Genomic DNA, 27,354 nt, shown 5'->3' with positions numbered 1-27,354 from the left:
CTAGCAACTAAAAATCACTCTCTGTCTCCATACTTATTCGGATGCCAAAATTCTGATGAAGACAATTGACCATGGCCTAAAACTGGCTTCTGGGATCTGAGCTGCTTCCATGAATGTGAACCCTGCTCTGAATGGCCATGGCTAGAGAATCAGGACAATCTAGGAGATGGAAAATAGGAAATATGGCATTTTGCTGAAATCTTTCAAGGAAGAGGTCAGCCTCATTGCAGGATATGCATTGTTCCCCCATGCTTACAGTTAAGCACATCAGATAAAGGGTGTAGGTGACAATATGGAGGAAAGCAGTAGACACAGATTAAAAATACCTATATGGAAATATTATAATATACAAACTAACATACTTTTTTCATCTCTCAGAAAATGTCTACTCTTACGATTCTTGTTTGTTTGCTGAAGAAAAGACTTTCACTTTTCCATTTAGCTTAGAAAATAGTAAAATGAGATTCACGGATTATAACCATAGAGAATCATTTTGAAAAAGAGTCACATTAGCATTATACAGATAACCTTCTGATCAAAATTTCAAATAACGTAATTTTTTGAATAAATTCTCAATATCTGGTGCCAGCACCAATACATATTTTTTTCATATTTTATTTCTTTGGATTTTTATATCTCCATGTAATTATAGGAATGTAATTCATATATTTTAAAAATCCTTTATGCTTAACGCATCAAAATACTGCTTTGTTAGTTATTTGATGTCCAAGAAATTTTTACATGCTTATTGAATAAACCCTCTCTCTGAGAAAGTTTTCACTTTTTTTTCCCTAAGAGTAAATTAATTTGAACAGCAAAAGGTTTAAGTTTTATTTGAAACTCACTGTGTATAAACTTTTAAAAGTCTGATTTCTTTTGCTAGGTCCCTTAATAACCCTTGAAAGTTGTAATTATTTTCTTTAGTTACTTTATAATTGTCTTTTCCTGGACTAGGCCTCCACTCCATTCCCAGTAGAAAATTAGTTTTAGTCTAGTTTGTGGTACAGTGGCTACTACTATACATCCATTCTCCATTTATTTATTTTTCATCAAATTCAATGCTTTAATATTTTCACTCTCAATGTACACACCAGTTATTCTTGTGGTTACTACCTACTTACTGGGAAGTAGGCCTTAAAGGTAAAAGGCCATGTATGGGCTTCTGAAAACCCTTTCTTCCCTCTGGGCATATTCAGGTCTTGAAGGCTTTCTTCTTTCAGTCTTTACTAAACAAATTAGATTTGGAGTCCTAGGAAGTAATGAAGTGGTAGAAGAAAGGAATGAAGAATGAGTTCCATGTTCTTTCCAAAGCCCTTCCTAGGAAAACAATAATTTATTACTCATTTTGGAATTCTAATTATGAGGAGAAACTCCCCAAAACTTAAGTGAATTATTTTGCCAGAGGACCTAAAAAGTGCATCAAATTCCAAGTCAAATTGTTTCAAGTTTGTTACAGATTGTGTAGGTTCAAACCCTCCCTCCAACATTTCTCCTCTCCGTGCCTCAGTTTCTTTATCTATAAAAAAAGTTCAAAAATACTACCTACCTGATTGGACTGTTTAAAGGATTAAATAAGTTAATACTTATAAAGCACTTACAAATATTTTAAAATACATTATATGATCCATACACCCATCCAGTGCAACAAGAACCGCCACCACAAGTCACAAAAGAAAATAGGTTCCCTGGCTTTCGGCTCCTTTATCCCGTATTAGGGCTGTGCTTTGTCCACAGGGGCACACTATGTTAGAACATTTGAACTTTACCAGAAAGGTGTTTGTATCTAATTTCAAATTATGAATTCCTGAACATCGGATGATATACCATTCTGCTATACACTCAGGGGCCCCTTAGAGTTTGGAGCGTGAGAGGCGTTAAGTAACTCCGTCCTGCGTATTTGCAAGGGGCTCTGACATCCAAGGAGCCGCTGAGAAACAGTTACTGGTATTGAGAAAAAGGGAGGTTAAGTCACCCTGAAAAAAAACAAAGCAAAACTGGAGAGCTGCCTGCATTTCACTCTACTGCCTCTGGAAGAGGTGTGTTATCTAAAGTGCTTCCATCATGAATAATGATTGAGAAACTGCCTTTACTCTCCCGGCTACTGTACTCCCAGGCAGAAATCCATGGGCTGGTGCCCACGGTGTCTACCTGGAACTTGGTTATCACACACGTTTAGAGCAACCCGTCCTGCAGCCTGAAAGGCAGCGAAAGGGAGGAGCCGGAATACTCCCGGTTAGCCGCGTTTCTAAGGTCAGACCCAACCAAACCCAGTACTTTTTCCGCGTCTGGTTCTTCAGGTCATTTCGGAATCGGCTACCTTTGTTTACATTTTGAGCTTGGCTCAGCACCAGAAAGCATCCGTGCTTTCTAAAAATAGAAGCATCTTGCATTTGTAGACGGTGCTGGGGGGAGCAAAGTTCATTCTCCTGGGTACAGGAGGACGCCTCTCCTGCAACACGTGCGGGGTGTGGCAAAACCTTTGAATAACAGGGGCCGTTTAAGTGAGGCGGGGGTTCGGGGAAAGGCGAGGAGGTTGGTGTGGGGCAAGCAAAGCGCGGAAGCTGTACGGGGATTCTTCTAGAAAGTGGGGTGGGAAAGGAGCTAGGGAGGGCGTGTGGAGGGAAGGGATCTGTGTCAGAACGTGCGTGTGAGCGGATACAAAACCCGAGAGAGGCGTGAGCAGCGCTGTGTGTGCGAGCGGGAGCGAGGGGCGCCGGCTCGGGGTGTGTGCGCCTGGGTGAGTGACACCGAGGGGCGGGCTGGCCGGCCGGCCGGCGGGCGGGGGCAGCCTACGAGGGGCGGGAGTGTCCCTGCGTGGAGCGGGCCGACCCGGAGTTGTGTCAGTGAAGGAATCTAGCCCGGGGGCCGAACCGGCTGCGCCCTCCGCCGCGAGCGCCGGCTGCGCGGGGCGAGCTCCGGCCGGCGCGCGGCCCAGGCAGCGGCTCCTGCTCCGCCCGCCCTCCGCGCCGCAGGGGCCGCCACCGTCGCCGCGCCTCCACCGGCGACCGCGCCCCCGATCCCTGTTCCCTGGCCCGGGACGGAGCGGCCGGCGCTCGGCACAGAGGTAAGCCCGGGATCCCCGGCCGCCGCCGCCGCCGCCGCCTGGGACACCCTCCCCGCCAGCCCGCCGGGCCCGGGCCGGGACGCGGGGCTCGGGCGGACGCGGCGGGGCCTGCGCGGCCGGGACGGTGGCTGAGCCCGGGCCGCGCGATCCGCAGCCTGGGCCGCCCAGCCCCAGCCGCCTACCGGGGCGCTGGGTGTGGCCCCCCGCTCGGCGCCGACGCGGGCTGGCCGCGCGGACCGGACGCGGAGGTCGCCGTCCTTCCTTTCTCGGGCCGGCGCGGGCGAGCTAGCCGGCGGGCGGGAGGAGGCGCCGGGTGCGGCGCACATTCGCGCGCCCGGGGCGAGCGTGTGGCCGCCGCGCTCCGACGTGGACCCGCCCGCCCCGGATCTGAATCGGCCGCGGTCCCTCGCCTGCCCTCCCCCGCGCGAGCGTCCCCTTCCACCCGCCTGGCGGACGGAGACCCACCCCTTCCCGCCGCCCTCCCGCTCCGAGCCGCCTCCGCCGGCAGCGTCTCGCCCTCAATCGCCGCCCGGCCCGGGGGCCGCGGGTCCGGGGGAACCCGCGCCCCTTGGGCGCCAGGCGGGAGCAGGATGCGGCGACCCCCGGTGCCGGCAAAGTCGCTGCAGTTGCTCGCGGCGTGACAGGAGTAGATGCCGAGCGACCCGGCCGCGGGACGAAGCGGTCGCGCTGCCGCGTCTGGGCGGGCGGACCCGGAGTCGGCCGACAGCGGCCCGAGCCCAAGACAGCGGTGGCTCCGGAGATGCGAGAGGGTCTTCCCGCTCTCTCCACACGCTCGACTTTTCCGAGTCTTGGAAGATCGGCCCCGCTCTCTCCCACTCTGTTCGGCAGTTAATACTTACTGCAGACGTAGGAGGTGAAGGGCTGAGACTTTACCTGGACGGGGATGCGACTGAAACCTCCCATCTTCTCAACTGGAGGTTTCCACCTCTTGGGGGTTTGGTGTGTGTGTTTGTGAACTTCCTGAGCCTTCAATTCCCAGCAGTCCGGGTTTTAGCAGATGCCAAGGTTTTGGAGACCTGACATGTAAAGATTCTTTCTGTGCAGCATTTTCCTTTGAGTGTATTACAGAATCTGTAGCTTGAGAGCTAGTGAAAAACCTTGAACTTCAAACACAGTCTCTTTCTTTACATAAAATATTATGTGTAATATTTTTCACTTGCTTATTTACATTTAAAAAAATGTTACATTAAAAACTTTTACCAATCCTCTTGCAAGTAAGAAAAGAGCGACTCTGAAATTTTAGAACCTATGCAGAGGAAGAGGCTTTATGCCAGTATTTAAAAGAGTAAGGTCGTGTAACCTTTATGACCGGTTTAGTTTGTCTTCAAGGAACGATTCATTGCCATTATGATTGATTTTGTTATCTAGAGATAAAGCAGATGTGCAATATGGCAGGGAAAAGAAGGGACAGACAGGAAGTCAGAAATTGCTTCATTCTGGAAAAGAAATAAAGAATATTCAAGTAACAAATACAGTGACTTTGAAAGATACTCTGAAAGTGAAGTCTACAGTTGCTTTCTGGATAAAGTATTTGATTGGCCTTATAAAATTGTATCAACCAGAAAGCAGTGTGTTATATGGGTGGGGGCAGTTTTTATCAAGTAATTGTAGTGTTTTTTAAAAATCTGTGTATGAAAATATTTGTTGGAGCTCTAAGTGGGGAAGAATCAACTTTGGGAATGATTTTCTATTTGGACAAGACAAATACTGCTGCAGTCTCTAATTAGAGTTTTGGATTAAACTCAAGCTTTGTTAAAATCTATTTTATGGGGCAGCAGAACAAAAAATATGTCCGATTCTTTGTGTGGCTTTAAAAATACACACACACACACACACACACACACACGACTAGCTCCAAAGGATAATTTGCATAAAAATACAATCACTTGAATGCAGGGAATATTTAAGAGGATAGTAAAAACACCTCAACATCTGGGGAAGGAGTATATTAATTGGAAATTTTCTTTCTTTCTTTAATCCTTGCCTCTGAAAATATTAAATAATTTTCTAGGAATCAACTTAGTTTAAAGTACTTACTTAGGCAAAATGATCAAGACTCCTTTTGTATTCATTTTGTTTTAGGGAGCCCCCTAATGAAAGCCTTCAGTTGACTGTTTCTGTGCTTGCACTTATTTTCAAGTGGCCTTTGTGGGGATAGGTGTCTGTGGGCTTGTGAGGCTGCTTGGGCAACCTCTGTAATGATCAGGAAAAGAAAATGCTTAGGCCACACCATTTCAGTCTTTGATGCGCTGCCAATAGGAAGCATCTCAAAGACCTGCTTTGCCGTGCAAATGGAAATACTTTCCATCAGAAGTTAAGCTTTAGAAATGTTTCATTTTTGGTTCTAAGTTTTATCAGTTTCTCAGCCTCTCTCTGATCATAGAGTTGTGCTGTTGTTATCAATGAACATTCATTTATGGCTTTTGTGTTGAAGGCACCTAGGTGGTCTTCATCCTGTTTACCTTTACACAGCTTTAATCAGTGTCTTATGAGGCAGGACAAGAACTTTTGGTTACAGTTTGATAAATGGAAGAAGTTGAGGTTGCTCATGGTAAGATCTAAGCTGCTACCACCTGTCTCGCCATATGATTAGAGTGGAGTGGGTTTTGTATTAGACAGATACTGCTTACTCACTGCTCCCTTGTGCTTCTTTCCCAGTCATCTTCTGTAGACCCTTTACTGTTATTTTACTGTGGTAATTGAATCAGATGGCTGTTATAATTTTTGTACACAGAACAGTTGCTTTCACAAGCATGACATAGGACATGAGGGCAGATACATAATATGGGCAGATTTAAGTGATGGAGTCTATTTATTGATCTCTGAATGATCGTGCATAATTCAGCCAATCAATTCATTCCATCACTGTTCTGTCTTAGAGTGTAATCACACAATTAGAATGTGATTTTCACGATAGAAACAGTTAAAAACACAGTACACATAATTATAAAAGAAAAACAAACTTTTCTTTTTTCTTCCATTTTTTTGAAGTAGTCTGCTATGAAGGTGTTATTTCCTTGACACATCAAAATGGCTAATTTGGAGTTGTGATGCTTGTTATGTAAATAGGCCATATGTTGAATTTCTATAGAAGTTTATTCGTTCAGTGTTGTGATAATGGATAGGATTCCCTAAGTACCATAACTAAGAAAAATAATCTGTGAGGATGCGTTTCTGTCTACTATTTATATCCTTCCCATTATTTTTGTTTAACAGCTAGAGTTTTTATTTTCTAATAAAAATATTCTTAAATGTGATGGTGTTATTTACCCTTATACATACAAATCTTTCTCTCTAGTCCTGACACAAACTCTATTCTCACTTATGCACCTGTTTAATAGTTTTCACGGTTGATGTCCTGTTGTTAGGCCAGCGGCTGCATGCCTGTCAACTTTTTATATCCTCTGCTAAACCTCTTCCTTTCACACTGAAAAGACTTTTCTTTCCTTCATACTGTTAACGTTCTCTTCATCACCCAGACTGGAGACCTAGGAACCATCCCTGACTCTTCTCTCTCTCGTTCATTCCATTAGTAAAATCGGGCACCAAGTCCTGTTAACTCTTCCTTTGTAAGAGTTTTTCCGAGCCAGCTCCCACATTTCCTTGGCATTCCTCACTCCCCACACCCCGATAGCCCAGGCCCTCAGCCCTCCCTATTCTAGGATGATTATAATCTGCTACATCCCGTCTCTCTGTAATTGAGTTCTCCCCATGCTTCACACTTCATCATATCAACCTTCCTAAAGCCTCTTCTCCTTAGAATTCTTATCCAAGGATTGTCTCACAGGAAGTCTGAGTTGTACTCAGATTTGTCTGATTTCAAAGCTAGTGCTCTTTCCACTAGTTCAAATTCTTTTTATGCCCCCTCCCCCTCCCACCACCTTTGGTCCGACGTCTCAACCTGGTTTTTATTTTTTTTAAATTAATTAATTTATTTATTTTTGGCTGCGTTGGGTCTTCGTTGCTGCGCGCGGGCTTTCTCTAGGTGCAGTGAGCTGGGGCTACTCTGCGTTGCTGTGCGTGGGCTTCTCATTGCGGTGGCTTCTCTTGTTGTGAAGCATGGGCTCTAGGCACACAGGCTTCAGTAGTTGTGGTGCACAGGCTCAGTAGTTGTGGCTCGCGGCCTCTAGAGCACAGGCTCAGTAGTTGGGGTGCACGAGCTTAGTTGCTCTGCGACATGTGGGATCTTCCCGGGCCAGGGCTCGAACCCGTGCCCCCTGCATTGGCAGGCGGATTCTTAACCACTGTGCCACCAGGGAAGCCCCTCAACCTGGTTTGAATATACCTCACTCTTGCCCAAATTTTACTTACCAACCTTATTTTCTGCTTTTCTAACGTGAACCTTCTATTCCTACTAATTGGATCTCACTGTCCTTCTAAGATGACTTTGTACCCTTTTGTTCATGCTCTCCCTTTTAGAATGTCTTTTCCTTTTTCCTCTGACCTAAGCACAATCTCCAAGTTAAGTCTGCTTGCCCTAATCATGTTACTCTCATTGGATTCTTCCTCTTCTGCCCTTTTGTCTACATCATTCTTTAGACCAATAGATACTCTGTTATACTATTGTGGTCACAATTCTTGCTTTCCCAACGAGATTGCAAGTCCCTGGAGGGCACTGATGTACCTTGTATGCTATCTTTGAACCATCTACAAGCTTTGGGCATAGCAAGCCCTTGATAAGTAGACCTATAGAATCAATAAACTAGAAAGGTGAATTTGTTTTTTTAAAGATGGGCTTTGATATTGCCTGTGTACTGCTCATCCTCATGTCCTCAGAGCCTAGCTTGCAGCTTGACACCTAGTCATGACCTCAATAAATATTTGTTAACAGAGAAATTAATGTTGACATTGGATAAAAGGGACAAGAGTTTGAAGGAGGCGTCTGTCAAGGAGTTTTTTCCCCATTTTTCTTCAGTGGTTCTAATGAGCCTCTCCATTCATCAGCTGTGAGGATTCTGAGGCCTTGGCATTTTCCAGAGTTGAGGTACTGATGGAGGCTGGCAGTTGTGAGTTAGAATTAAGGAGGCTGTCATTATTTTAAGGTGGAGTGATGGGTCCCATTAGTTAGCAAAAGTGAAAGGATTGAGGCCTTATGCCAGTATTTTATACATAAAACAATTAGAGTTATCAGTTTTATAAATATTCAGCTAATCGGCTCCAAAATCCAAGACTGTATTGCAGAGCTACCCAACTTTTTCATTTAAAAGCTTCTTGTACATTAAAAAAATAAATCATCTGGGGATCCATCTAGGGATGAAAAGTGAGGTAGGGAAAAATTGCCACACCCATCATATTGTATTCAGGACAAAATTCAGTTCTTTCAACTTTTAATAAGTCTCACTTTGTACAAGGCACTGTTTCTGCCGGGAAGGAGTTTATAGTCCAGCAGGAGAAATAACACATGTATCTCAGAAACAAAGGTCTAAGAGAGCTCAGAAGGGAAAATTTCCTTCAGGTTGGAGGGCGATGGGGACCTTCCTAGAGTGACAGTTATTTGAGCTGATTATTGAAAGGCTTTGGGTCAGATTTCAATAGCTATTACTGGGAATATAGAGATGAGGGAAGGGCAGCAGGGTTGGGAGGAACACAGGCGAGGCATTCCAGGGTGTTTTGACTCTAACATCAGTCCTCTAATATACTACCACTGCTTCAAAAGCTGAAATACCACTAGGACTCTCCTGGGTACTGGTGGTCTGCAATGTTCAGTAATGAAACTTAGAGGAGATACGGAGACCTGAAATAGGTACTTTGGTGCCAAGTGCTGAACTGACCATGACATAAAGCGCAAAATAAGTCTTGTAAGCAGTATAACTGGTGCGTTTCTGGGTAGCATCCAACTGGCTTAGAATGCTTGAAGAGGTCTCCTGCAGTATGGAAACACCACTGAAGATGGAAACTTTCATAGTAATGTAAATAGGAAGAGGTCAGCACTGATTGTGGTCCCAAGTAGCCAGCCATCTGTGGGACACTGCCCAGTGATCCTAGCAGAGCTCAGTAAATGAGTAAACATACTGTTATAGTTCCCAGATTCTGATTCTGTATAACTACTCCATGGATTGTAAAACTAGGACCGACGGGCGTGAGTTTCAGGGAGACAGATTTGGGGTCAGTATAAGGAAGGTGGTCCTGTTATGGATTGTGCTAGTTCATGAGGTGGTAAGACCCCATGATTAAATGTATTTAAGCATGAGCTGTACCATATACCAGGCAATGTCTCAATACCTGCATCATCTCTGTTCTTCCTCAGAGCAGTGCTACTGCCCCCCCTCCCCCCCATTTTACCGACAGGCAATACTGAAGCCTAGGAAGGTTGAGTAGTGAGTACATTGTACAGCAGGTGTCAGCCCAGGCAGTTTGAGGGCAGCGACTGAATATGTACTGGATGAAGAAAGGAGGCAAACGTCAGATGTCCATTAGGATTTTTAAGGGCCCTTCCTAACGCTAGAATTGAGTCTTTAGTTCTCCTTTCGGGATCAAGATGCTAATTGTTGCCAAGCACTAATTCATTAACAGCAGCACCCAATTCCTAGAAATTCAGAACAAAGTGAATACAATCATCGTCATCACCGTGATGGCCACCACTTAGTGATCATCTCATTTAAACCTAACAGCTATCTTGCAAGGTAGGGATTATGTATCCTTTTAAGGAGGGGGCTCTAGGAAGTTACATAGCTTGATCAATCTGCAGAGTTGATCGGTGGCTTTTTTCTTACACCACCCTTTAGGGTAATTCGTGGTGATACGGGAAATATTTACCTATCAGTTCGGCACAGACACCGACCAATCAGAGAGGCCACCAGCTATATACCACGCTGTGGCTCTTCCCAGTGATGAACGTCCCCTGAGGTGATGTTGACGCCAAGTCCAAAGAGATGTGAAAGATTTGGTAATATACCAAGACCACACGTCTGGAGCTCCAGAAAACTAGTGACTTTTTTCTATGTTCAGCGTTTATCCGATTTTATACATGATGTGTAGTACTATTAAAGAAAAAAAGCCTTCACCTGTAATTATATTTCACATATATTTCTAAATAAAGAAAAGTAGTTTGGCAGTGGTCACGTTGTATCTTCCTTATAAATGGCAGGGCCTTCTTCCTCATTCCTTTTCTACCTTTTACTTTCCTCCAGTCAGAGGCTCATCTGTCTGGACACCATCACCTCTTGCTTCCTCAGGCATCTTGCTCCGTGATCTCGCTTTCCTTCAGGGTCTCAACCAGCCTTCTCCCTCGTCGCATAAGCATTCATAAGCCTTTTTGTTCTTTAATAACAAGAGAAGTCAAACAAAACCCCTGCGGCCCCTTCCCTGTCGGTCTGGTCACGTTGCATCTCCCTCCTGGGCTGAGAAGGCAGCTTCTTGAAGAACAGGTCTTCACACTACACCCCCACCTCCCCAGCCCTCTACAGCCCTGTCCTCTCGTAATGGCCATGTCTGTCCTGCAGACCGCCAGATTCATTGGCCAGGAGTCTCTGGTGTTACTGACCACTACTCCTTGAAACCTTGCCCACCTGTTTTCTGAGTCATTCCTTTCCTGATGTCTTTCCTGTTGCCCAACTGCTCTGCATTAGACTTCTCTGCTGGTTCCTCTCCTCCTCCCAGACCTCGGTACCCTCTAGGGTTCCCCCTTCAACACTCTGCTCACCCCTTCTTTTCTTCTGCTACCACCTATATGCCATCGATTCCTAAATCTGCAACTCTGAACTCTTCTGACATCTGCTGCAGGTGTCTTAAACTCAGGGAGTTCAGAACTCTACTTCTGCAGCCAGCATATTCCTTCTGGGTTCTCTACCTCAATTGATGAAACCCACTTGACCAAGTTTAAACTCCGGGAGCTGTTCTAGGATCCTCACTCTTTCTCAACCCTTACTTTTCATTGATGACTAAGCTGTGTAAAAACTGTCTTCTCAAACCCTTGAATCTGCGCTCACCTCTCTAGGCCATTACCACCACGACTGCCTAGGTTCAGGCCCTCATCACTCTCTTGAGGGTTACTGCAGTAGCCTTGTAACTGGTCTCCCTGCCTTCTGCCTGGCCTGCTTCCAACCCCTTCCCCACACTGCTGCCTTTCTAAAAGGCAAATTTGATCATGGACTCTCTGCTGCTTCAAATCTTTCAGCGGAGTCACTGTTTCTCCAGGATAAAATCTAAGCTCCCTAGCCTGGCACAAAAGCTCCTTTGTGATGTGGGCTCTCCCTTCGGGTGTGTATCAAAGTCTTCTCTGATGATCCTGGTCCCCACTGACTACCCCTGCCCGCAGCATCCCTACTAAAGGAAATGAGTTGTTACAGGAGAGAAACGAGAGGAGGGATGGGAACAGAGAAGAGATTGAAGACCTGTGCTGTCCAGTACCGTGGCCACTAGCTGCCTGTGGCTGCCGAGCACTTGAAATGCACCTAGTCCAAACTGAGATGTGTTATGAGTGTGAAATACACCACGGGTTCAGACTTGGTATGCAAAGAGGAATGCAAAATAGCTCGTGAACAAATTTTATTGATTACATGCTGAGACAGTAACATTTTGGATATAATGGGTTAAATAAAATATATTGTTACACTTAATTTCACGTTTCTCTTTATCTTATTTTTTTTTAACATGGCTACTAGGAAATTTTGAACTACCTGTGAGGCTCGCATAATAGTCGTATTGGACAGCATCGTTATAGAACGTCTCCTTGTTCCCAGGAGATTCATCCTGTGTGAGCCAAGCCCAGGAGCTTTTTGAATGACTAAGTCAGCCCTACAGGTATAGAGAAGCAGCAGCTGCTCAGTTTCTTAAATCCACAGATATTAAAGTGCTTTAGATAAGATTCAGAATCAGAGAGACAGATTGTGAAAACTACAACCAGGAGTCCTTCATACAGTGTGCACGGGGCTAAAATCACGAGTCTGGCACATCTGTCTCGCCGGGCCCACCCAGTCACCATCAGGAGAGGGAAACAGGGATACCGTGTGCTACAGGGAGGACTTGAGGTAGACGGGAGGAGCAAGGGCAGGGCGAGTGGAGTCCCGGGAAGCCTCTTGCTTGTGAGGTACAGACAAAACACCAAGAGCCACGCCTAGGTCTCTGAGATTCCCCCATCCTGCCATGGACCCTTTCCCAGTGGGAGAAGTCCCAGGTCCTCCACTGTCTTGGGCCTCAATAATATGTACACGATAAAGCCATTGTGCATCAAACAAAATGACGTGCCCAACAACTAGTACTCCTCAGTTATGCCTTAAGACACTGAGGACAGCAGTCTGTGGATCATTTGGCCCAGAAGGCTTGAGGAAGGTGCACGGGCTGTCACAAGGACCCAGAAGATAATATGTCCTAAGAGATATGCAGAGCTTTGTTTTCAAGTGGAAAAGCCAATCAGTGATGGGAAAGCAGAGCTTACCAGGATGGAGCAGGAGGGAGAAACCTGGAGGTGAGGGGAAGAAGCCATGACTATCACAGGAAAAATTCAGCGGAATCAGGTGCCAGTGACACTGATAGGCAGTGGGACTCAGCGCCTCTCTCCTGGTGGTTTGTGTGCTGTGTCCTGTTGAGCCCTTTGGTTCTGAGAAGAATGCCCCTGGGCAGTTGTTTTGATTTGCTTTTACATATTAGGCATTAGTGTAAGATTCTGGTAGGAGGAAAGGTTCTTATGCTAAAAATAAAAGTTTGAAAGTCATACCTGTACAGAGACTGGCCTGAGAAAGTGGTGACCACCCTGGTGTGGTGATGGCTCCCCCAGTTGCAGGATCTGGGACCAGTTCGGGCGCTTGGCAGGAGCTACAACTCCTTTCCACCTGCACCCGAGTGACTCTCCATTGGGTTGACCATGCAGTCTGTCTGGCCTTACCTGGGAAGCCAGAACTGTCTCATTCTTGGGTACCACATTTTCACTTTGTGCCCCAGGTTCTCTCTCACATTTCCAAGTCCCTGATTTGAGGTCTTGTGTAGGAATCTCAGATTGCCTTGGGTAAGGATCCCATCACATATCTCCAAGCCTTCTTAAGCCAGTAGTCTTGCCTCTGAGCTACAAGCCCTAGAGTAAGCGTTTTGCTGGTCCCTTTCAAGCTTCTACTAACACCTGCCAGCAATGGGCAGGAAACTCAGCTAGTTTAATAGGTATTTGTGGAATTGAAGAGCTTGCCTGGATACTGGCTGTTCCCTGACTCCAGACCCCTGACACCAGACACTGTTTGGCTGCCCCACTGGTCTCTGGGTCCCATTTGTACCATATGTGCAACTTGGGAGGGGAAGGGGAAGGCAAGTATAGGGCTGATTTTCCTAAATTATGGTCCATCCGCTTCTTTGTTCCCTGTGAGAAGGCTGGTCTTAAGTGCGGGCAAGAAAGGTGGCTGCCTTATGGTGTGATTTCAGAATCCATTCTACTCAAAAGGGCTTTGCAAATATCAACACTCTCTCTTTCCTGCTCTCTAATACGCAAAAGCCTACATGATAAGAACTCTATTCTCTTTCCTAAGACCAGTGTGGTTTAGAAGAGAAGGAAAACAGATTTGATTTGATAGTTGAAAAGCCTGGTTCTGACTCATGTAATTGGCTGGCTGTAATGAACTTGAGCCAATTATTTAATCTTCCTGAACCTCAGTTTTCTCATTTATGGAGTGAAATTAATAATACCTACTTGCCTTGTTATGATTTTTTTTTTAATTTGTTTTATTTATTTATTTTTGGCTGCATTGGGTCCTCGTTGCTGCGCGCGGGCTTTTCTCTAGTTGCGGCGAGCGGGGGCTACTCTTCGTTGCAGGGCGCGGGCTTCCCGTTGCGGTGGCTTCTCTTGTTGCCGAGCACGGGCTCTAGGCGTGCGGGCTTCAGTAGTTGTGGCAGGTGGGATCAGTAGTTGTGGCTTGCGGGTTCAGTAGTTGTGGCTTGCGGGCTCTAGAGCACAGGCTCAGTAGTTGTGGCTCACGGGCTTAGTTGCTCCGCGGCATGTGGGATCTTCCCGGACCAGGGCTCAAACCCGTGTTCCCTGCATTGGCAGGCAGATTCTTAACCACTGCACCACCAGGGAAGCCCTGTTATGATTTTTTACGACTAAATAAAACAAGGTATAAAGTGCCCAGCATCAGGGCCTAAAATGCAATGCTATGCAAGTGGTAACTTAAACTGGTCAGACATGTGCTCCTTAGACTGAATGATTTTATAGACCCTTCCCTGAGACTGATAAGAAGGAGATAAGAAACCTGGGCCAGGAGGGCCAGAATTCAGCCATCCCTGGGTGAAAAAGGACCAGAAGGAAGTTGCCTCCACATTCTGCTTAAGGCCCGTCCTGCCTAATGGTTTGCATTTGTGAAAATATTCGTCTGGGATTATGAATACAACACGAAGCCATGGAAAAAAAGGCATGTTTACATCCTCTGCCAGGGTAATATAAGAATAAACAAAGCAAGTTCTTGAGTCTCTGAATAGTCAGGTGCACTGCCATCAAAATAAACTTTTTTTTTTTTTTTTAAAGAAATTCACGTTCTTTTATTTATTTATTTATTTATTTATTTATTTATGACTGTGTTGAGTCTTCGTTTCTGTGCGAGGGCTTTCTCTAGTTGCGGCAAGTGGGGACCACTCTTCATCGCGGTGTGCGGGCCTCTCACCATCGCGGCCTCTCTTGTTGCGGAGCACAGGCTCTAGAGCACAGGCTCAGTAGTTGTGGCTCACGGGCCCAGTTGCTCCGTGGCATGTGGGATCTTGCCAGACCAGGGCTCGAACCCGTGTCCCCTGCATTGGCAGGCAGATTCTCAACCACTGCGCCACCAGGGAAGCCCAAAATAAACTTTTATTTCTATTCTTTGCTGATAAATTATAGATAAAGGAAGCCACTAAAATACCCTGAAAAGGAAGATTCATATACAAATTAGATACCAGGGACAGATTTCACACTTACTTTGTAGGAGCCATTCTTTCCTTAACTGTGGGTGTTTGGGAAGTTCTTTTATTGTAGCCTTTGTTGCTTACAAGAAGGGGGGAAAAACTTTAGTATACTCAGGAGAGAATGGTTTTGATTGGAGGCAGTGTTGTTCTCAGTGAGGGCTCACTTTCCTATATTGTAGTGCTTGCTAATACATAACCGAGAAAGCCCATAAACAGCAGTAAGATAGTCTGATCTGACATACTGCCACTTATGATCGGCCTGTGTTTATTACAGGAATGTGGGCAGTCCTATAATTTTTAAAGGGGAAAGTGGAAGATGTTATGCTGGCTACTGTGACTGCTAATGTCCTGATCTAGACGGTCTTTGTCCTTTCTCATTCATTTCTCCTGTGACGTCTGAATGGTGGACTGGATTCAGTGCATGCAGGGGGCTGCCAGTGACTTCCTGGGCTCTTGATGTAATCTCGATCGCCCCACTGCAATACCACAGCCTCAGTTTAGTGTCATATTCAACCTGAGAATACTCAAGGAGAGAGTATAAACCTACTACCTCTAAAATTAAAAATAAAAGCATTAAAAATAGTATTCAGTGCTGGTTTGTGGCACTGAATATATAAACTCATTTATTGTTCTGGTAGTCCCAGAGCAAGAACTGTTGCAGTTGCAATGCGCGATATCAACTAAGGTTGTCATGACAACATTAATTTATCATTTCCAAACTTTGGTAGGATTTCACCTTCTGAATCTCCTGGATTGTCTTTAAATTTATAGTTCTTTCTCATTTATTAAGGCGAGGCATATTTAGCTATTGCTTACATAAATGCACTGAGTGTCTTCATGAAATTTACTGATGTGAAATTAGAAGCATAGAAGGTGGGCACTGGAAAGAGATAGTGGATGCTGTGGTCTGACGGTCCCCCCAGAAGCAGGAATCCCTTCCACAGTATCCCAGTCAGCCAGCTGCCGTTCGAACCCTGCCAGGAATGAGGTGGTCACAGTTTTGTGACACTGAGGACTGCTGCCCACAGTAGCCTGCAGTGCTCCTAGATCTTGAGCCCCTTTAGATTTGGACCTTGTCTCATTTGTGGTTGGAACAATACTCATTATCACGCACATCAGATACTGAAATCTGCCTCCCTGTAGCTTCCCTGTTCATCTCCTATCACCCTTCGGAGTGCCACAGAATAGTCATGCACCTGAGTGTGGTAGGTCTTCACATATTTGACCATCGCTATTGTATCTCTTGTTCGAAGTCTTCTCTTTTCAGGCTTACGTGGTCCCAGTTCTTTTGGCTGAGATTCGCCATCCTGTTAACACTCTGGTCGCCCGCCACTCTGCCTGTGCCATTTTAAAAGCGAGGCATCTTGAACTCAACACCCTGCTCCTGAGTTCTCTGAGTGGCGGAGGACACACGGCTACAGCTAACTCCCCATCCAGGGCACCTCCTTTTGCTGATCTAGTCAGATCCTGTGTTGGCCTCCATTTTAAATGAGGGGCAGCACGTTGTTAGTTTATATCCAAAGTCAAATAAAACTTCCCAGTCTCTTTCTGGACAACCCCTACAAAGCCAGCTCTCCCGTATTCTGTATCCGTGCAGTTAACCTTGGGAACACATGTAGGGGACTTTACCTTTATTCTCGTTACATTTTGTCCCTTTTCGGCAAATCATTTTTCCTCTCCATCAAGACAATTTTGAATTCTAATTTCTAAAAGTTCAATCTCTCAGTGGTACATTTTTCACTTATTTGTCAATTACACTTTTTTTGAGAAAGGTACTTCCTCTGTCATTGATAAAATGTGGACCAAGACAGGCCAAAGAGAGAGCCCTGTGACTTTCTACAAGAGACTTTTTGACATCCATACATGAATTTTGTTAGCTGTTTTTTGTTTCTTTGTTTGAACTAGTTTGATCATCTCGCACTCGTGTTTACTTTCTTGCCCCCAAGCTGTCTAAGAGGATACAGTTAGGAAAGACTTAGTCAGATGCCTTAGTGACACTATCCTTATTGATCCACTTATTGCCAGTCATAGAACTATATTACGAAATGAAACGAGATGAATTGGAGTAACTTTTAGATTGCATTCATTTTTCTTTTGAAAAGTTTACTAAAAAACATATGTAAATATTTTTAATTTATTAAAAAATAATTTTGTAAAGTAAATTCATACTTCACCTATAATTTCAATTCACATGAACTTGTTTGGTTCAAAGGGATTGCTTTTTTGTGTATCATTCAGTTCTCTTTATGGAATCATTGCTTTGGAAACTAATTGGTGGTGGGACAGGAAATCACTCCTTAGGTGATACTAGGTGTCACTCCAGCACATCATTATACTCACATCTCCTGGGACAGACAGTAATCAGGCTGAATCATGTCCAAATAGCATGCTGGAGTCTATGTAAATGGCTCCATGACAGTTTCACTAACTGTGACCATGACAGAGAATGCACTGATGGCATCATGTCACTAATGGATGTGTTTTCTCTAAATGGAAAATCCTGTATTATTCAAAGAGGGTTTTTTTCCTTCTCACACAAACTCTTTGACTTTTATATTAATATCAAATGTCTGTAACTTATACATATGGTGTTTGTGTACTATGTTTTGTTTTACTCGTGTACAAAATAGTCTTTTACACGCTTTTTACCTTGGACTCGATGGAAAGAAAAAATAATTTGAAAGAATAGTAGCACGAGGAACTCAAATCTGTAATAAGTCAAGGAATAAACTCTTGCTTCATGAAACTACTACTCTTTGGTAGTGCTTTAGATTTTACAAAATACTCTCACAAGTTTTTTTTTGAAAAATGTTTTTGCTGACTGTAAAAATAATTGCATACTCGTTGAATTTGGAAAAAATACTGAAATGGATAAAAGAGAGTTAAAAGTCAGCTAAAATTTCACCACCCAGAGACTGTCATTGTTAGTATCTGCTGTGTTTTCCTTCCAGACGTGGATGTATGTGCGGTTGTGAGTATGTGCATACGTGTGTGTGTGTGTGTGTGTGTGTGTGTGTTTAAACTAGCTTCATGGTGGACCTAGGCAGTTTGTGCTGAGCAATCAGTGTGACATAGTAGTTAAAAGTGCTTTGGAATCAGACACTTGGTGATTTCAGTCCTGGCTATGCTACTCATGTAGTGACTGTTAATTGCTTAAACTATCAAAACTTCAATTTCTACTTCTATAAAATAGGGATAATAATAGTATGTATCTAGTAGGTTTATTGTAAGAATTAATAAAATAATGAATGTAAAGTACATAGCATGGTGCATGCCTCATAATAAATGCTCAGTAAATGTGAGCTATTATTGTTATTATACAGGTTTTCTTGTCTGTTTTCCTCTCTTAAATTCTAAGGTAGCAATTTCTCTTGTCAAAAAACATTATTTGAGAAATATTTGGAATGACTGCATACATTTCAATATATGAATATACCTTAATGTAATCATTTCCCTATGCTTAGACCATTTCCAGTTCTTTGCTGTCATAAAGAGCACCACAGTTAATATCCTTTACATTTTTTTTGTGCATAGACAACAAAATGAGTTACTAATGGCATTTTACAGAGAGGCAGAAAAAAATGATCAATTCTTTAGTATCTCCTTAATATGCCAGGTTATATGCTTGGTTTTTTAATCTCAAAATTCTCATTTGACTCTTCCACAACCCCGTTGAGGTACATCTGTTACCCCTATTTTTGGATGAAAAAGCTCTGAGGGGAGACAAGTAGTTTGCCCAAGGTCACAGAGATAGTGGTGGTAGAGATGGTATTTGAAGCCAGCTGTCTGATTTCAAAGCTTAAGCTTTTCCATTCTGGCAGGCAGTTCATGCCTATCTTTTTAAGGCTGGCGGAATGAATAGTTACCATTGTGCTTTTCACAAAATGTCACTTGGTGCCACATAAAAGATAGGACACTTGGCTGGAACTCTTGGCTTACTCAATATGGTACCTCTTGTGTGCGTATGTTCTTATATGTTTTGGAATCAAGCCTCATTAAAATAAGGTGCTAACTAAAGGAAATCAAACATTGGTATGATTATTTAATGAAAGCAAACCTCAGGGAAGAAAACATTTATTTAGTCAAAATCACAAAAGTCATCTTTGTTTTAGTTGGAGGGACTAGGCCAGAATTACTTACCTCCCTAGGAATCAGAGTATTTCACACAAATCAGTATAGGAATTAAACAATAACAGCCAAAGTAAACTGATGCTGTCAAAAGGGATTATAAGTTTCATTACTTGTATATTAGGGGTTGAAAGGAAAAATCTTTAGCCTTAGTTGTAAGATGCTACATCAGGAAAGGGCTGTAACAATTGCTGTAGGTTTAAGTATAGGTATAGGGGAGACGTAACATTTACTGGGACAAACCCCCAAAGAATTATTTGGTGAACTGACAGGTTGTCTTTAAAAAGTCAGCCATTCGGAACATTTATCTTGGCAGCTCTCAAATCTGACTCACAGCGTGTAGTGTGGCAGTCAATTTTTGAAGGAAAAACGCGTAATTAATATGAAAATCAAGGTATAAGGTATTGCCAGTCAGTCCCCAACACACAGTTTCTTAGAACAAAGGAGCAATTGACGTTGTCTTTTAATAGGGTAATCCTGGTGTGTCATTTTGTAGGTTTCAGTTCTTAGTAAAAATGAAAGAAAAAAAAACCCGCTAGTAGTAATATTTCCTATCCAAGAGCTACTTTGTTGCAGAGCTTATACCCAACTCTTGTCTAGTCAAGAAAGTTATCTTTGGTTTTTGAGTTCTTGGCTTTTCATAGCCCTTGAGCTTACACATTTGCCTTAGAAGTGTCCCAATCTTCCTTCAGTCATTTTAGTTCTTACAAGGGAGAAACAGTGTCCGTCGTAGCCCAATGACTAAGAAGGTTTGTATCGACACAGCACGCCCACCAGCTTGGCCCGGGGAGAGTATGTGCCCCAACGCGGTTTGCAGGTGGGAAGGGCCCAGCGAGTTCAGTTTGGGCTTGCTGCACAGCTAGTGAGTAGCTAGAACTGTGCACAAGACGATGGGCTGTGAATCTGTGGACTGGATCCGAGATGTGGCTCCATCCAGCGCTCGCTCCGTAACTGTCTAACGCTGGGCAAAGTGCTTTACTGTCTCCGAGCCTCGGCTCGCTCTGCTCTCACGCGGAGATAATGACTCCTGCGCAAAGGTCATAGGGAGGATTAAATGCATTGAGCAAACCGTGCAGGTCATAGGGAGGATTAAATGCATTGAGCAAACCGGTGGGTGAACTCAAAAGTGCTTTCATGGTTAGCTCCCAAGTTGTTAATTAATGGCCACGGGTCATGCCTCCCAAGGAGAAGCCGATTTACCATTTAAAATATTCTCAAATGAATAAGGGGAATATTCGTAAAATATATGTAAAAATACACCACTCCTGGGGCTAACCTCACCAGACCCTCCTAACTCTTTGCTTATACTCTATCCAGTAATACAGGGACAGGCCCTTTCTCTGCCCAGGAAGCCCCCAGTGCCCAGCGAGCTTGGCATCTCTCAGAGCTTAACTACTCACTCCCGTGGCACATCCCTCGATGAGGGAAGGAAGCCCTTGGCATCAGTAGGTGGTCCCTTTGAACACAGTACAGACCTTTATAAAAATAGCCATTTAGGTCTATTATGTTGTTCCAAGATAGAAGCAAAACTTGTATATTTGATGCATTATTTTAGCTTTCAACTAAAAAAAGGCTCACAATAAAAGACTATCAGATAGAAAAGCATATTCCAACAGGGTTGCATTATAAACAATTATAGGAAACTCTCTGATTATTAAAGCAATCATTTTGCCAAAGGGGAGAATGAAAGAGAAGAAGTTAGGAATTTTGACACTGGACATCACGCATACTTTTCTGAAGTCTCCTGTGGTTTCCCCCCAGCCCTGGTAATGTAGGCAAGGGCTCAGAAACTGCTTTTAAGTCTGGCTGCCAGAGAGTCAATCCCACCCCAGGGGCTGCGCTCATTCCCTTTCCCCCGGGGGCTGCTGCCGGCTAACCTTCCTGCCCTTTCTTGCCTCCCAGGTGGTCGTGGTGGCCCTTTCTCTCTGTCCTTTAAAAGGACAGGATTTGTTCATTGGCCACCCCAGCTTGGGCTCACTGTGGGACCCTTACGAAGGTGCTTCAGGTACTTAATGACTGAAATGTCTCTGTGGCATTCCTCGGAGATTGGCGGGGTGTGGGTAAACCAAGTGCTGGATGAACACTTAGGAGTAGGGAGCCAACAGAGGGCCCGTGGAGCCCCGGACTCCTTGAGCCGGCTAGCTGGGAATACTAACGCTGCTTGCTATACTCATCTTGAATCAGTTTCTAAATTTTGTTTCTCCTTCTGTGCAGGAAACTATTCTGAATTTCCCTTATTTGCTTTGGTACCGCATCTCATTCAGCTCATTTCTTCATCAGCTATTTTTTGAGCGTCTGCTCTGTACTAGGCAAAGTGAGAGGAACAAAAAGCAATCAAACATTGAAAAGGAGAGAACAGTTCACACCTCAGGTAGAAAGCAAGATATGCCTCCAGGGTTGAGAGAGAGGGAGAGGTTAAGTACGTAATGATTTTTTTTTTTTTTTTTTTTTGAGCTGTACTTTCTACAATAAATTGTACTGCCTAAAAATCTATACCAGTATTCGTTTATGTAGCAAATCCCATTGTAATGAGAAGTGCTGTTATCTATGACTGGGACAAGCATCATTTAGAACACAATTTCAGGGCAGCAGAAGACTTTGGACAGTCCCTTGGAGTGAGTTGAAATGGAATTTGACCTATATATCAAGCTTTTCCTTGATATTTTTTATTTCCATGTGTCAACAAATACTTGACTTGATATTAAAGCCAGTTAAATCCATATTTCTTGCTGTAGTCAGGTACAGCAACATATAACCAAGGGCAACATACCCCCACCAGCCATATTTTGTTAAGTACATGTATTTTATCATAAACCTACTTGACTGAACCACTTGCACATGAATAGGATGAAAATATCAACATAACTACCATTAAAAAAAAAGAAAAGCCAGAGAATCTCTGATCTAGTCCCTCGTCCTTCATTTAAGCAATCCCATAATTTATTTTGCTCACTTTCATCATAAGGAATGACAATATGGAAAAGATCTTGATTGTGGTAGCTGTGGTTTCTTTCTCTTTTCTCTAAAGGGTTCACTGTAACCCATTCTCCCAACTCCCATGCCAACCAGAGGATTTCTGAACACAGCCGCAAAGTGGCAAATACCAGTAAACCCAAAAGTCTCAGACTATAGGAATCTAATCAATGTGATGAAAGGGAGAGTGAGGTGGAAGCCTCTTACTTACTCTTTTTCTGAACTTTTAATTGTTAGAAAATTTCTGAAAATTACGTAGTAAAAACTCAGTGTTTCCATAAACAAATGGCCTGAAGCATCAATTTATAAACACCAACAAATTTATTTACTGTTATCAGAAGAGCCTAACTTCTCTTGACTGTGTACTATAAATGGAAGAGCGACTGTCATTTATTGGGCTCCTACTCTGTGCTAAGCATTTACAATATCTCACTTCTAGTAGTCAAAATGATGCTTTAAGCATGTATTATTATTTCCATTTCATGTTCAACTTCGGCTGCTGAGTAACTTCTCTGAGGGCACCAAGCTAGAAAGGGTATAAGCAGGGATTTGAACCCAACTTTGTCTGATTCCAAAGCCTTTTCACTTTTTACATCAGGTATCTTGAGAGTGTCAAAAGACTTTTTTTTTCAAATTGTTAAAGTTACACATTCTCATTATAGGAAGTTTGGAAAGCAGACAGAATTATAAAGAAGAAAAAAATCACTCATAATTCTTCACCCTGGCGATGATCGCTACTAAAATTTTATTTTATTTTTCTTTCTAGGCTTAAGAAAGCTATAATTTATAATTTATATATCCAAGAGTTCCTCGGAGTTGTCATCCTTGAAGTTTATTCGTGTTTTCTAACAATGTTGCCATTGCTTAAAACATTTTTGGAGCCAATTTAGGAACTAAATTCTCTGTAGACTCCCATGCACTGGGTACTTTTGTAGAGACATAGCAAAGAGGGTGTATCCGTTACCTAAATACCTGTCAAAATAATACATTTTTATGTTCTACCTTTTTGTGCCTTCTAAAATTATATGCTGCAAATATTTGACCATCCTGTAAAGAATACCGTCATTGCCCTCTCCAAGAACCATAAACATCTTCTGCGACTTCAATTGTGGTAGGAGATGGAATTTACCAAAATGCTACTTCCTCCCATGTCAAAGATTGATGGACATTTTGGGTTATGTTTAAAAGTCGCTATTAAAAATTAAATCAATAAATGTTTAATGTCTCATTTGACAACTCATGTTATTTGTTACATTGTCCACACAACAGTGTTTGCCTTTTGTGGTACATACAGAAAATCAAAGAATTGTTTTTGTCAAAAGTTTGAAAAGCACATTTTAAAATCAATTTCTTTTTAATGGAAGTATTATACTCACTGAATTATTTCCCTCTAAGGAGTTTCTGTAAAAGCAAATATATCTTAAGTGTGATGTAAAGTCGGTAGCATCTTTTGTCGAAGTGCTTCGGCAAGAAGCAGGCACGCATGCGCACTCACACACACATACATAAAAGATCGCTATCAAAATGGCCATTGGTATACTTTATCAAAGTGAAGAAAGTCAAGTAATTAAGTGCCAGCTGAGTTCTCATCTCTTTGGTTTATTGCACACGACACTATTACTTTCAGAAAACAAACCTAACCCTCAGCTCAAGCATCTCCCTGGTTGTCTGGCTTCTGCCTTATTTTTCACAGACGTTCTTATCTGCCCCATAAGGTTAGCATGGCACCCCCTTCCCAGATTGCTGGGCACCTGGGACATCGGGACCCTGGGTCCTAAGATTGGTGCAGAGTTCTTCGGGGCCACAGCCAGGGCTCCGATGGCGGCCCACCGCGCATGCGCAGGTGTCTTAAGTGCTACCCTCTTCCCTGGTCTTCCGATTGCCGAGATTTCCTGTGGTAAGACTTCATCGTGCTCTCAGAGCTCATTACAAAGTGTAGGCTTTGTCTTGTGTTTTAATCCTGGGCACTATTCACAGTGCCTGGCATTGTGTTCAGTCAGTGTGTTAGAGAAATGAAGGGTTACAATATATTCTCGCAGAAATGGGCTGTTCAGAGGAAAGGTAGTCTGATTACAAGAGAGTCAGAATAGAATGGTGGATTCGAATCTCAGGGCTTAAGAGCCTCTAGGTCAGTCCTCTCACTTAAAGATGAAAACCGGAGAGGTCAGCTGACTTGGAAAAGGTCACCTAGAGAGGTGGCGCCAAGCCAGGCACAGCATCCAGCGTCCTGAGGTCCTGCCCCGTCCTTCCCGGTGCTCCCTCCTTCCCTCGTTCCCCGGTTGTTTCCTGGAGGTTGAGCTGACTTTGCAGGATCAGTGACCAGAGCATTTGAAGCCCCACGCGGTGTTTAACAGAGCAACGGATGCAGAGGGATTCTCAGGGAACACTTGAAGAGATTGTTGACTTAGTGAGTGATTGCCTGGTTGACTTAGGAGCCCAGCACCTGTCTCTGTGCCTAAGTGGTTACTAGCTGAATGGTGAGTTCCCTGGGCTTGTGTGGATATTACAGGCTATGTTTTGGAAAGGAGATCATTACAGAAACAATAATAATAATAATAACAGTAACTAACATTTATTTGTGATAAATTAGGCAGGATATCCCTGTGGTTTTAGAGTCTAGGCCCTGTGGTCAGATGGTCACAGAATCCCAGCTCCATCACTTGCCTTGTATATTTTTATGAGACAGGTGCTTTCGCCTTTTGGTGCCTCATTTTCTATATCTGCAAAATGCCAGTGGTAATAGTGCCTACCTCAGAGTATCGAAGAGTTAACCCATTGAAGCCCTAGAACAACGCCAAGCACTTTGTAAGAAAGTAATAAATGTTAGCTGTTGTGGTTATTAAAATATCACTACTGTGTGTGCCAAATTCATTGCACAAATTATATATTATCCAGTCTTCCCAACATCTCTGTGAGGAAGCTACTATTATTGATATTGTCCCCCATTTTACAGTTGAGTAAACTGAGGCTTTAAGTCACAGGTAAGACCCAATTCCTTGTCTGCCTGACTCCAGAGCCTGTGCTTGGGTGTGGGTGTGAGGGAGATGAGTGGTGTGGCTTTGAAATGTGAGATATGACTTCCCAAATTTCTTTTTTTCCTAGAGCACTCCAGACCCTGACCACTGTCAGGAATATCTCCGCGGATTCCCAGGTAAGTAGAGATGATCCCTCCCTTCTCTGTATCCTCCTGCTGCCCACATGGCTGGCTGCCCCTGCACCTGCAGCTGACTCCCACAGGTCTTGTCACAGTCTGTCAGCCTTTCAGGATTTTAGCACCAGAGTGCTCCTGTATAGGTGTACAGACCGAAGAGACAAGTCGCTCATGATGGGGTGGGGGATGGGGGATGAGGGATGGGGGATGGAGGCAAGGAGCAGAGGACTGAAAGCAATCCTCCCCCACCCACCTGTGCCTTCTCCACCTACATCACCTACATCGACGTTTCTATGGATTTCTGTAGTTTCATGCATGCGAAATACCTCAAAGTACCAGGGGAAAAAAGTCTTTATTTATAGAGATCGTTGTGTTGTAGAAAGGAATTATGGTTAAGAGTGGTGGGCTCTGGGGCCAGACTACTTGGCTTTCCCTCCTTGAAGTGATAACCATTTTTGCTGCTGTTGAAGAACTTGGGCCAGTGAATCTGGAAGTCTGGCTCACAGTCGTCAGTGCTCACTCAGCGTTGAGTGGGAGTGGAAGGACACAGACTTTTGAGCCAGGCAGCCTGGCTTTGCATCTTGCTTCTGCTGCCTAGTAATTGTACGGTCTCTGCATGTCACCTGCCTCTCTGAGCCTCAGTTTCCTTCTCTTTAATATGGGGATGATTATACCCATCTTGCAGAGTCGTTGGGATATTTCTAGCTCATGTATGTAAAGTGGACTATGTAAGACTGACATTCAGTTAAATGGTAATTATTATTGTTATCAGTTATTGGTATTTGACTGGGTTCATCACAAGTATTTGTTGGAGGGGAAGCATGTTGTTATTTTTCGTTCCTCATACTTTACAAAAATATTTTTATTTTTATTTTATCCCCCCAGCAGTCTTGCTTGTTTAAAGTAATTTGCTTAGCAAGCCATTTTTCACTGTTAAAAGATCATCTCTGGTCTAGATCCTGTCAAATGATTGTAAATTCCAAATTGAAGTAGTCCAAAATAATGAGGTCTTATTGCACCTGGATGTTTCCATGAATGTTTAAACTTGATTCTTTTTACATAACCCTGAAACTTCAGTAGTAAGATGACTGTAACTTTTTGAAAAGAGCCGTTAACGTTGGTGGGAGTTGGTTGTTTTCCATGAATGCAATAGAATACTTTACTTCCGCATATCTGAAATCTGAATCACCACGAAAACATTTTCTTTATTGTTGTTCAAAGAGAATTGTTATGGCAACTACTGGTGGATTCCTCCTCTCTCTGTCTCTCTCTGTCTCTGTCTCTCTCTCTCTCTCACACACACACACCCCTTAGTTTTTCTTTCACACACACGCACACACACACACACACACACACACAGCTTAGTTTTTCTTTCCATTAGGCAACTGAAGAGTTACTATGTAAATTCTGGCAGCCTTCTCCCCATCAGACAAGCAAGGGCACAATCAATTCCTGTTTTCTTGGAACGTACCAGATAATCAGAAACTCTGATTATTCTGCTGGAAGGCAACAAACAGCTTGATGGAAAGATGTACCAACTGAAAACAATTCTGATCATATTTTTGTCAGGAGAATGAGATGCCTCCAGCTGTCTGTCACTAATTATATTAGAGGTAGAAAGCAGGAATGTTTTGGCCTGCGAAAGATTACGGTTGTCTCATGCTGGAACACCAGTTTTACTGGCTGCTTATCCCAGAACAGTGACATTGGACGTCCATTCTGTAACTCATCTTGCCAGTCAGTCGTAGTCTCAAACACATGTCACATGAGCACACTTAAGGAATTTTCTAATTATAGTTCAAAGGCTTTACTTTTATCTTTTTACGCTCATTCTGCAGACATCACTGATTGAAATGATTTCTCCCTCAGCATAATCCTATTGCCGGCAGTCACAAAAGAACAGGGAGATGGCAAATGAAACCCACAGTAACTGAAGAGGTGTCCGAATTCAATTAGGAAGCGACCTCTCCCATGTGGACGCATAAGCCATGTAAATCCATTTTAATTGTGAGCTGTGGTACTTATCTGGTCATGTTTATTTTGGATGCAAGTGCCAAAGCTGGATTTAGACCAGAACTCCAGATCTTCAAGCTCTAATGACTAATTTGGGTATCCATCGAATCCCTTAATTCATTTCTTAATTAGTTCTCCCAGAATTAGA

At 43.6% G+C, this 27,354-nt stretch overlaps 1 protein-coding gene across 3 annotated transcripts in view; it reads left to right on the top strand.

The window, feature by feature from the left end:
* Positions 1–2,685: 2,685 nt before the first annotated feature.
* Positions 2,686–27,354, top strand: part of SPATS2L (spermatogenesis associated serine rich 2 like) — a 166,270-nt gene continuing 141,601 nt past the window's right edge. Inside the window, exons 1-2 of one of the 3 annotated variants that reach the window (XM_068544694.1) lie at positions 2,686–2,737; positions 25,145–25,193. The gene's annotated coding sequence lies outside the window, so the exon portion shown is untranslated. Of the gene's footprint in view, positions 2,738–2,918; positions 3,065–25,144; positions 25,194–27,354 lie in introns of those variants that run through there. The other 2 variants (XM_068544697.1, XM_068544693.1) reach the window with 2 other exon arrangements.

Source organism: Eschrichtius robustus, chromosome 5 (genome assembly GCF_028021215.1).
Source record: "Eschrichtius robustus isolate mEscRob2 chromosome 5, mEscRob2.pri, whole genome shotgun sequence".
Lineage (NCBI taxonomy): Eukaryota > Metazoa > Chordata > Mammalia > Artiodactyla > Eschrichtiidae > Eschrichtius > Eschrichtius robustus.
The sequence above is the reverse complement of the archived record's forward strand: the minus strand, read 5'-3'. Positions and strand labels throughout refer to the sequence as shown.